Source organism: Olea europaea, unplaced genomic scaffold, assembly GCF_002742605.1.
Source record: "Olea europaea var. sylvestris unplaced genomic scaffold, O_europaea_v1 scaffold1314, whole genome shotgun sequence".
NCBI lineage: Eukaryota > Viridiplantae > Streptophyta > Magnoliopsida > Lamiales > Oleaceae > Olea > Olea europaea.
Window position 1 is genome coordinate 164,425 of NW_019230613.1, and position 9,751 is coordinate 174,175.

At 44.0% G+C, this 9,751-nt stretch overlaps 1 pseudogene; it reads right to left on the reverse strand.

Moving 5' to 3' along the window:
* Window positions 1-559: 559 nt before the first annotated feature.
* On the reverse strand, window positions 560-2,607 carry LOC111374932 (annotated as a pseudogene).
* Between the last annotated feature and the right edge of the window lie 7,144 nt (window positions 2,608-9,751).

Consider the following 9,751-nt stretch of genomic DNA (forward strand, 5'->3'; position numbering starts at 1 on the left):
ACTAAATGCATTTTGCTTTGGCTTGGAATGCGGAATGAATGGTTGGTTTGTTTGATTGAATGTGGAATTTCATTTATGTGGTGTGAATGCAGGGAAGACTGAAGGCAGGGGAACGGGTAGGGTAGGCTTGGAGGCAGAAGTCCTATTTTTCCCAACCAAATAAGCACGCAAAGTTCACCTTCCCGCGGGCAAAACAAGACTGACAGATAACAATCAGACCTTACCAGGGACAGGGACCAGACTATAGAGCCTAATTAAAAAGAATTCGGGCTTGCTTTCTCAATTCACATCTATGAGCGATGATTCTTCTATCTCTTGCTCGCTTCGATCGGACTCTGACAGCTTAGGGAAGAATGATGGGTCGCTAACAAGGCCTCAAAGTATTAATAGAATAGAATCTACGGCTGCTTCAAACCAACAAGGATTTTGCGAAACAGAAAGATCGTTAAAATCCCATTCAGTGTTTGTATTAGTTAGAATGCAAGTATCCGCAGTTTCAATGGTAGAATGTCAGTGAAATGCCATAAGGGTAAATACCAGTCTTAGCTGACGAAAATGAGGTAAACTCAGTGTTGCCTTCCTCCGATCCGACTGTTAATGCCGAAGAGGCACCAACCCAGCACGAACAAAAACGGGAAGTCCCTTCTTCCTCTGCGCCTCACCGGACAGAAGAAGAAAAAAGGCTCGAAAATAGGATCGAAGCGGTTCTTCACAAACATCTGAAAAAGTTTTGTGCGCGGAAGAGCGTTGTCGGGGCTTTTCCAGAACTGGATTTTTCCAATTTCGACTTTGATGCTTTGGCCAGGCAACTGGCCCGGGATAATCTGGACGTGGAGTGTAAATCCACAACGGACTTGGAACTTTTATTAGAAAACTTAAAAACTGTGAATGATTCGAGTTCCTTATTAAGAAATTTCTTAGCGAACTTGAATCATGAGGCCCTTTGGGATAAAGCTTTATCCCACAGACGGTCTTAACAGTTACATCAAATCACGTTGGTTGAAGATGATCTTACGCGGCGTTCAGAACCAGCCTTGAAGTGAATGAATTAGAAAGAACGAAAAAGTAAGGAAATGAGACGACTCTTTCTTGAACTATATCATAAACAGATCTTCCCTTCTACACCAATCACGAGTTTTTATCTATTCCTCTCGTATATCGTCGTAACGCCCTTAATGCTAGGTTTTGAAAAAGACTTTTCATGTCATTCCCATTTAGGTCCGATTCGGATCCCTCTGTTGTTTCCTTTTCCTTCCGCACCTTTTCCTCGAAATGAGAAAGAAGATGGTACACTTGAATTGTATTATTTAAGTGCTTATTGCTTGCCAAAAATCCTACTTCTACAATTGGTAGGTCACCGGATTATTCAAATAAGTCGTGTTTTCCGTGGTTTTCCCATGTTACAACTTCCGTACCAATTCGGTCGATCCGGAATGGATCGGTTAAACATTCCATTAGGGAGCCTGGTCTTGACTCTTCTGTGTGGTATTCATTCTCGTTCGGCTCTTGGAATCACATCCAGCAGTGGTTGGAACAGCTCGCAAAATCCAACCACTTCACCTACTTCATTGCCCCCAACCCTTTCTCGTACCTCTATTGAAACAGAATGGTTTCATGTTCTTTCATCGATTGGTTATTCCTCTCCGTTCGTATCTCTTTTTCCAATTTCGGTCTCGATTAGTTCACAAGATTGAATGGCCAATTCTCCTCCGGACCCTCGATTCGATTGTTTTCCAAGAATGTTGAGCCGGGTATGTAAGCCATGTATCTGGGAGGAACTTAAATAAAAAAAAGAATTCCTCTATTTGATGTCGATTCATCCACACTTCCATTCCTTGTAGAGGAAGGCTAACTGCTTGCTGGCTGGGAGCTGTATGAGCGGTAACGTCCACGTACGGCTCCGTGAGAAGGGCGGTGGACAGAAATGGCCTTGTTGTACCTCACTCTCGTCTTCAATGGGGTCTGCTCTTTTTTTTTTGGGAGAGTATGCCAATATGATCTTAATGAGGTGCGGGGCTTTGCATCTGACATTCGTTGGGCTTCCCTTTTCGGGAGCCTGCGTCCCGGCGTTTTTGTGCAATAAACCCCTCCGGCCGAAGACTAGTGGTAGGTGGTCCCGCGGAGCTTTCGGAAAAGGGTAGCCTAGTGTGTAAGCACAGCAATGAACCGCGGCGAACCCTCAGACGACCTATCTAAGATTAGGGGGGAGATCCTCAGTAGTGGTGACCCTTTCACTCTTCCACGGACTGATACATGTACCGAATGCTCATACGGGAAAGTTGACTCCTGGGTCTGGTTGCTCCGAGATATCACGTAGTCTCGGATAATACCCGAGTTTGAAGCCAAGCCTAATCTACTAAAAGAGGGCTACAGCAAGCAAAGCAAGCTTTCCCCCTTTGTTTGTTGTGGGTCGCGCCTCACCGCAGGCACTGAATGAATGAAATGAGTGGAGATCTTCCTTCCCCCTTGCGTCTTACCAAGAACTTCGTTGCCACTAGTGGCGAAGAAAAATTAGACCATCCCACCCAAAAACAACTCGGAGCCTAAAGAGAAGAGAGTTCAGTCTACAAGAAGCTGGCAGAGCTTTAGCCAATGGGCCACATCCATCTATCCTACCTAAACAGTAAGGTAAGCCTTTTCTTGTTCGTTCTTCGAATGACACTAGTGGAGACTAATTCCTTCCGGCTAATGAAGATACTACTCCAGTCTTCCCAGTGGATCCAGCGCCATAAGGTCTATGATGTGGATAGATCGAGCTCGGAGCCAGACATCCCGGAACTACCTAATCCCATAGGCACTGAGTTAGAAGGATAAGGAGACCAGGTATGGCATCGCTTTATTGTAATTGAGTTCGGTGCGCTAGGCACACTGCTCATCCGCCCCTCATAAGAATGTACTATCTAGTAGTGTACTTTTTTCTAGCAGCACGTAGGCCGGCAGTACGTAATTCGTGCAATCCGTCGAGTAGTTAATATCGTATTTTAGTCTAAGCGAGTGAATGGCTTTCCTGGTCTATTTCCATTGGGCTATGGTAAGCATTCCCTCTTCCGTTATTTCTCCCTCGTACAAAGGGATGGTCGAGCTATTCAAACCGACTCTAGAAAAGACGGTCAAAGAAGAGACAAAGATTATGGTATGATAAGACTCCGCTGGTCAGCGAGTTTGACGCGCCCTATCTATCTTTATCTTTCTCCTCTCGAGAACGGTAACAGGGTTTGATCGATAGCAACAAAAACATCGGAATAAGGAAGATCAGCCTACCACACCCGCACAGTTTAGGATAGTGCTGAACTTGTTAATAACTACTTTGTCGAGAGTGCCTTCGATTTGGATTCTTTTTCTTGAGGGGGCTTCTGTCTGTCAGAACTCACTATCGGTCTGGTATGCATTTTGAAAGTGTTCAGTGGACAGTTGCTTGTCTCGCTCTGGATTAAGTTAGTGTTCAGTGAGTAAAAGATAGCTGCCTGACGAGAGGAAAGGACACCCGGTACAGTCTTTCTTTGGCCCCAGCCCCCGGTTACACCAAAGCACACCACACCTGAAAAAACTCTTGTATCGAGGATATGCGGATGCAGTTGTGGAAGCATTTTTCCTAGCGGCGAAGGAGCAATTGCCTTGAAACTGTACTAACTCCCCAACAACCCCTAATGCATAAAACTTCAACCTTTGAGTCATACCTAACTTCTTAGCCAGACGCAGCGAAGATTTTAATCTGTCTCTGAGTCTGATTAGATTCATTAAGCTGGGAATCTCTTCTTCGAGTCTAAGGGCAGGATCAAGCTTGAAAGGAATGGACAGGCGTAGGCTTAATAGTGAACGCTGCTTATAGATATGAGATCAATACTAATAACAAACATATATAGGGCTTTTGAACTCTTCCCCGTACACCTACACCAACAAGCCAGAAAGCAAGTCTTGTCGGGTTAACGGACAAGCAAGGAAAGGCCAAGCTAAGATTAAAGAAAGATGTCAGGTGTTGATGAATACTTATTTTATCCCCTATGCGCACGGAAAGGGAAAGCTATAGTCTGATAGGCCCGGAAATGCTTTCTCGTCATCAATTTCATGGATCCTGTAAGACACTTCCATTTGCTTAAGCCTCTTTCGTCTGAGAGTCCGTCAGTAAGAATCACTTCAGTCAATCGAAAAATCCATTCTCCTCTGTTATTCCTTCCACCAATCCTAAACCATCCCAGAGTCTGTGGGCAGTCGCATTCACAGCCGAATAAGACGGTTTAGGGCGCGATCTCTTTGAAATGATTCGTCCTTTGACTTGCCTGAATCACGTTATGTGAATAACGAATAGTCGAGGAAACGGCGTCTTTTATCCTAAATAGAGCTTTTTAAGCAATCAGACTCACCTACTTCGTATGGTATGATCCAGTAGCTCGAAATCGGGCCGATTTCTTTCCTTGTGATTCTAGTTCTGATCGTATCCCATAGAAAGCCTAGCGTGGGATACGTACACCCAAAAGCAGATACACAAACAAAGTCAAGCCGGAAATAAGGATGGCTCTCCCAATTCAGGAAGTCGGAAATGGCCGGTCCGGTATTCCCTTGTTCCCTGTATTGGTTATGTTCTTTATTTCTCGTCTAGCAGAAACTAATCGAGCTCCGTTTGATCTCCCAGAAGCGGAAGCTGAATCAGTTGCAGGCTATAATGTAGAATATGCGCGGGATGAACGACGATTCCGGAATAGATAGATTCAAATTGCGTGATAGAATGGAAAATATAATCAAAATTCATTGATCCAATCAATAATTCAAAAAGAAGAGAGCCAAAGAACCTACTTCTCTTAACCATCATGAGATTTGGTAGGGGCAATCACTTTTTAGATCATGGCTTGTAATCCTGGAGCCTTTCCCTTGACAACCGAGCTTGCCTAAGTACGGCGTAGAAGAGAAAAAGTCTCATCAAGAGAGGGATTAAACCCTTTTCCGACAGACTGCTCGAATGGACAGACTCATTAAGAGAAGTGCGACCTCAGCACTGCATCTATCGACCGGGCTAACTGCCCCCCGTTTCCCGAAATACTTATTTTGCATGGGCCCACAACTGCAATCCAGCCATAAAGTTTGAAAGCTTATCTTCCTCACTTATACTAACCACTTCGAGCATCAGAGATTGGAAACTCTTCACATACTCTCTAACTGAACCCGTTTGCCTCAAATGCCTTAAGAAGTCTCTTGCTAGGCTCCATGGAGGTGAATTGGATCGGGTGAAAGTGGTTATCGAAAATCGATATCCTTTATTGGGATTGAGGAAAGAAGTGGGATGGGAGAGAAAGTCTTACGATCCAACTATTTGTGGTACCCCTAAGATCCTTGGTGCATAGGATTCCGACGAAATGCTATTGATTTTAGGAGGACTATAATGAGGAGGACGAAATACAGATATGTGCTACTACTATCCCGATGCTGCGAAGCTAGGTGGTGCTATTATGGCGGGGGAAGGGTCTACTTCTGGCATCTAGTCGTCATCGATTTCGAACAGCGGTAAGCCCGATAACAGGGAAAAAGGCAAAAACACTAGCTGATAGAGATGGCACAACTCCTTCTTCCTTCTCTGTGCGTGGCGTGGGTGTGGCTATTGATCGGATCATTTTTGTTAAGTTAAAGAAGCACCTTCCCTTCTGAAAAGAGCTGAAGTAGCCATGTTTGCAGGCATATGGGGAGCTGAATGGCTTCTTCAGAGGAGCCAAACCAAAGGGCTTAGGTAGAGATACATCCTAACTCTCAGTCTGACATCTAATGACATTAGGGTCGTCGACTTCACAGAGAGAAGAAGTACCAGTACTCCCCACTGGGAAAGAGAACGGATCCTCAGCCATTCTCACCAAGTCATACAACTTTCATAACAGACCGTATTGAAAGATCATTATATTCTTTCGAAAACGGTGTATACCCAAGCTGGCGGTTTCAATAAAGACTCAAAGTCCAGACTGGTATTACAAAGGTTGTACCTGTGAACCAACCCCCTACAGCGAAATAGGCACAAGGAAAGAGCAATAGACCGGACCAGCCTACAAAAACGAAACGGTCCCTCCGTAACCAGTCATCCATAATATCAAATAAATCATAGGAATAATGGCACCTGAGATAATATTGTTTCCGTAAAGTAGAGATCCAGAAACAGGTTCACGAATACCATCAATATCTACTGGAGGAGCAGCAATGAAGGCAATAATAAATACAGAAGTGGCGAAGATCCAGAAACAAGATATCGTGACCTTGATACGGAGCTGGAACTGCTAACTATGATGAATGCGCTAACTATGGATATGATGCCGGAAGAGGAAGTGCTCCCACCATAGTCAAAATCAAAAAAGGATAAACTAAATTCTACTCGTATCGTAGCATGAGACCCCCTCTACAGTAGTTGAAGATCGAAATAAAAAATCCCGGGCTAATTGATTTTTTAACTCTATCTGTCAATGGACGGGATTAGGATGCGATCAACCTTTACCTTAGCAGTAATAGAGATAGCATAGCTGTAGACAGGGGCAGGGCCCGAGACGGATTATATATAATAAAGACGGGAGTCGCTTTGATTGATTGGCCGAGTGGTTTAAGGCGTAGCATTGGAATTGCTATGTAGGCTTTTGTTTACCGAGGGTTCGAATCCCTCTCTTTCCGTAACTTCACCTAATTAACTAATGTTACTGACCGAAATGTATTAAATAGAAATGGAAATCATTATTCCAACAGTTAGACCTTTCTTTGATATAGATTCTCTATTCCTAATTGCTGTTTTTCGGAAAATACTGGAAAGAGTGGACAAGGAATTAAAATATCCCTGCCGATCTATGATACATGAATGGGATAAAAATCTAGATAAAACCCCCTTATCTTAACCTTAGGTCAATTTACTTCGGCGAAAGGGGAAAAATTGTCCGAACCCTTGTTATTTTAGTTAGGTTTCAGTCTGACGGGAAAAATATTCTACGACTAGCAATTCATTTTTTTTAAACCGACCAAATTACTATCTATTATTTGATTGACTAATCCTTTATATTGGAATGGGTAAAGAGTAAGATGTTTTGTCAATTCCTCATGGGGGGATGAATCGAGAGAATTTGGAAGAATCTGGGATTGATTGTGGAACCGAGCATATAGAACCCGGGGCGGGCAGTAAGATACGCTAGGCGGAGTAGTCGCTCTGAAGCAGGTTCTTCGACTGGATCAATGCATGTATGAACCCCAACAAAATCCCGAAGGTCTAGTCTAGAAAAAACCCAGATTTTGTTGGGTTAGCTTTTTGTTGGGTTAGCTTTTTTGGTAGGAAAGATATGAAACAAAAAAGAAAGATAGATATTCCCATGGTAAGAATAGGACAGTTGCACTAAGGAAGAGATGATCCCTACTTGAAAAGGCGGAGACAATACCTCTTGTTGCGAGTGACTATGTCGGTCATATAGAACACCAACACATAGAAAAAGGGCTGAAGAAACCAGTCCATGACTTGACATCGGTAGAATGCTACCTCCAATTCCCTGTATGTTCGATAGAGCCAAAGATTCCCCCCACTGATCGGAGTACGCCGATTACCCCCCGAACCGTACAAGATAGTTACCACCTATCATACGGCTTTATAACTTAACTTCTTTTTCTGGTCGTTCCGCTCTGTCGATCGATGGTAGTATAAGAGATCTGTAACCCCACGAAATTCTTTACATAATGGTTCCTGCTTCCTACCCATAGTTAGCATGTATCTCCCCGGGTCATACTTGAGTATTGTCGCTACCCCCTTCACCGAATGAATGAAGAAATTGTCTCTTTGCCAAGGCACCCATTGGCTATTATCTTACTATACCATAATTTGGAGCAAGTGGCAATGCAACGTTCTTTAGTTAAGAAAGAGAAGAGGCTGGACCTTTGTTATCAGTCCAGCTATACGCCCAGGGCTTTCCAAGTCCCTGCGCTCGAGCCTCCAAGGCAACTTACCCTGACGTAACAAAGAACGGTGAACTTTCTTAATCCCACTCCTGCAGAATGGAATACAAACGCTCCTTTTGGGCATTGGTTTTGGAGGATCATTCGTTCTTCACTCTCTTGCTATTACCCGCAGGGAGCGCAGCAACCAAGGTGCATATTATCATATAGAAAGAGGCGAGGCTTACGTTGCCAAGAGGGCATTGCGAGACAAAGGAAAGGCCCAATTCCCTCTGCAGACTAAGGTTGATCCAAAAGAGAACTTGGCCCAGTCTCAACATGAAGGAAAGGGGCTTGTTGAGTAAGGCCGGCTTTCGAGCCCAAGCCTACGTTTGCTTAGTAAGCTTGAGCGCATCTATCTCATATCAAGGCTTTCCTTGAGTTTTCCAAAAGGGGCGCGTTAGCTAGGCCGTTTTCTTGCAGGAGTTCTAACGCGCGCCCTTACATTGGGAATAATTGTCACCTAGAAAGCGAATGTTCATCTTATTTTTTAGCAAGTACTGTAGGACAATGGAGACAGCTATGATCGGGCAATAGCGTAGATACAGTAGAGCTCGCGCTTCTTTAATTCGATAGTTCGATAGTCGGAACTCTTGGCCTCTGAGTCCCTTTTTTAATTTGATTCAATTGTGAAATAACACGACGTGTGTATCTAGGGAATAGTTGCGATTCTGTAACCGCAGGCAGCCCAGCCGACTTAATGATGGCCGCGCATGAGATCGCACGAGCACTTCGATTATGAGTCGGGGGATGCGAACATAGTGGCCCTAAAATACCTTCTGCGCTATCTTAAAGGCGAAAAACTTCCATTTTGAGACCGCGACCCATCGCGGAGCACTTTCTCACTGATTTAGTGAGATAAGTGTGAAATTATCCTCCTCAACCTAATAATCAACTTCCAAAGGATGGAATGATTGTAGGATCAAGAAGGCTTCTTTATATAAAGAAAGGCAGCAGCAAGAACTATATCTGTCAAAGAAGAAGAGTCAAGAAGGAATGGAATGGAAAGTTTGGATGGAATGTGCCTATGAACTATTCCTCTTTCAAGCTCATTACGCTCATTCCCGAGGAGCACTTCACTTCACTCGCTTAAGCCGAATTTACGAATCCCTTCCTTAAATAGATCGATGCTTGTCCTTGCCGCACTCTTCTGGTACAAAGGACTAGACTGACGTTTTTAAGACCTCACTAATCAGCCTTACACTTTTGCGTTCATAATTTTTGAAATGAACCCCCGGATGAAGAGAAAATCTCCCCTCCCTTTTACTAAACCATTAAACCCATAGAGAGGGGAGATTCGAAGTAGGTCAGGTCAAATAGAGCTGTCTTTGAAAGCTGTCCAATCGGTCTAACCAATCCTCTAGTTGAAGAGTATTTAGCGCTTTACTAAGATTCTAATCTAAAGTCAAGGACACTCTATCATGATCTTAGGAATCTACAACTCTCTTTACTGAGCGAGACTCCATCCATATCCCTACTAGTGGTTATTTTTTCCATTCTATCATTTGTTTGACAGCTTAAACTAGGCTCCACTTTAGATAGGTTTTTGGTTTTAATCAAGATAGGTCAAGGGCGCGTCGGAACGGTCGGTAGCTGCTTAGTCTCATCCGACATAAAAGTCTCCTTGTACTGCTTTTTTTTTCTTTGAAAAAAAAAGAAGGGGGTCGATTTAGGCTCCTTCCCTTCCACTGCATAGCTGCGCTAGCAGGTACTACGAGCCCTCTGTCCCACGCATCTAACCAGCTCGCGTGGTTCACCGGTTCCACCGAAAACTCTCATTTGTTGAAGCGGAGCATAGTGCGCTTTAGGCGCCGAGTAG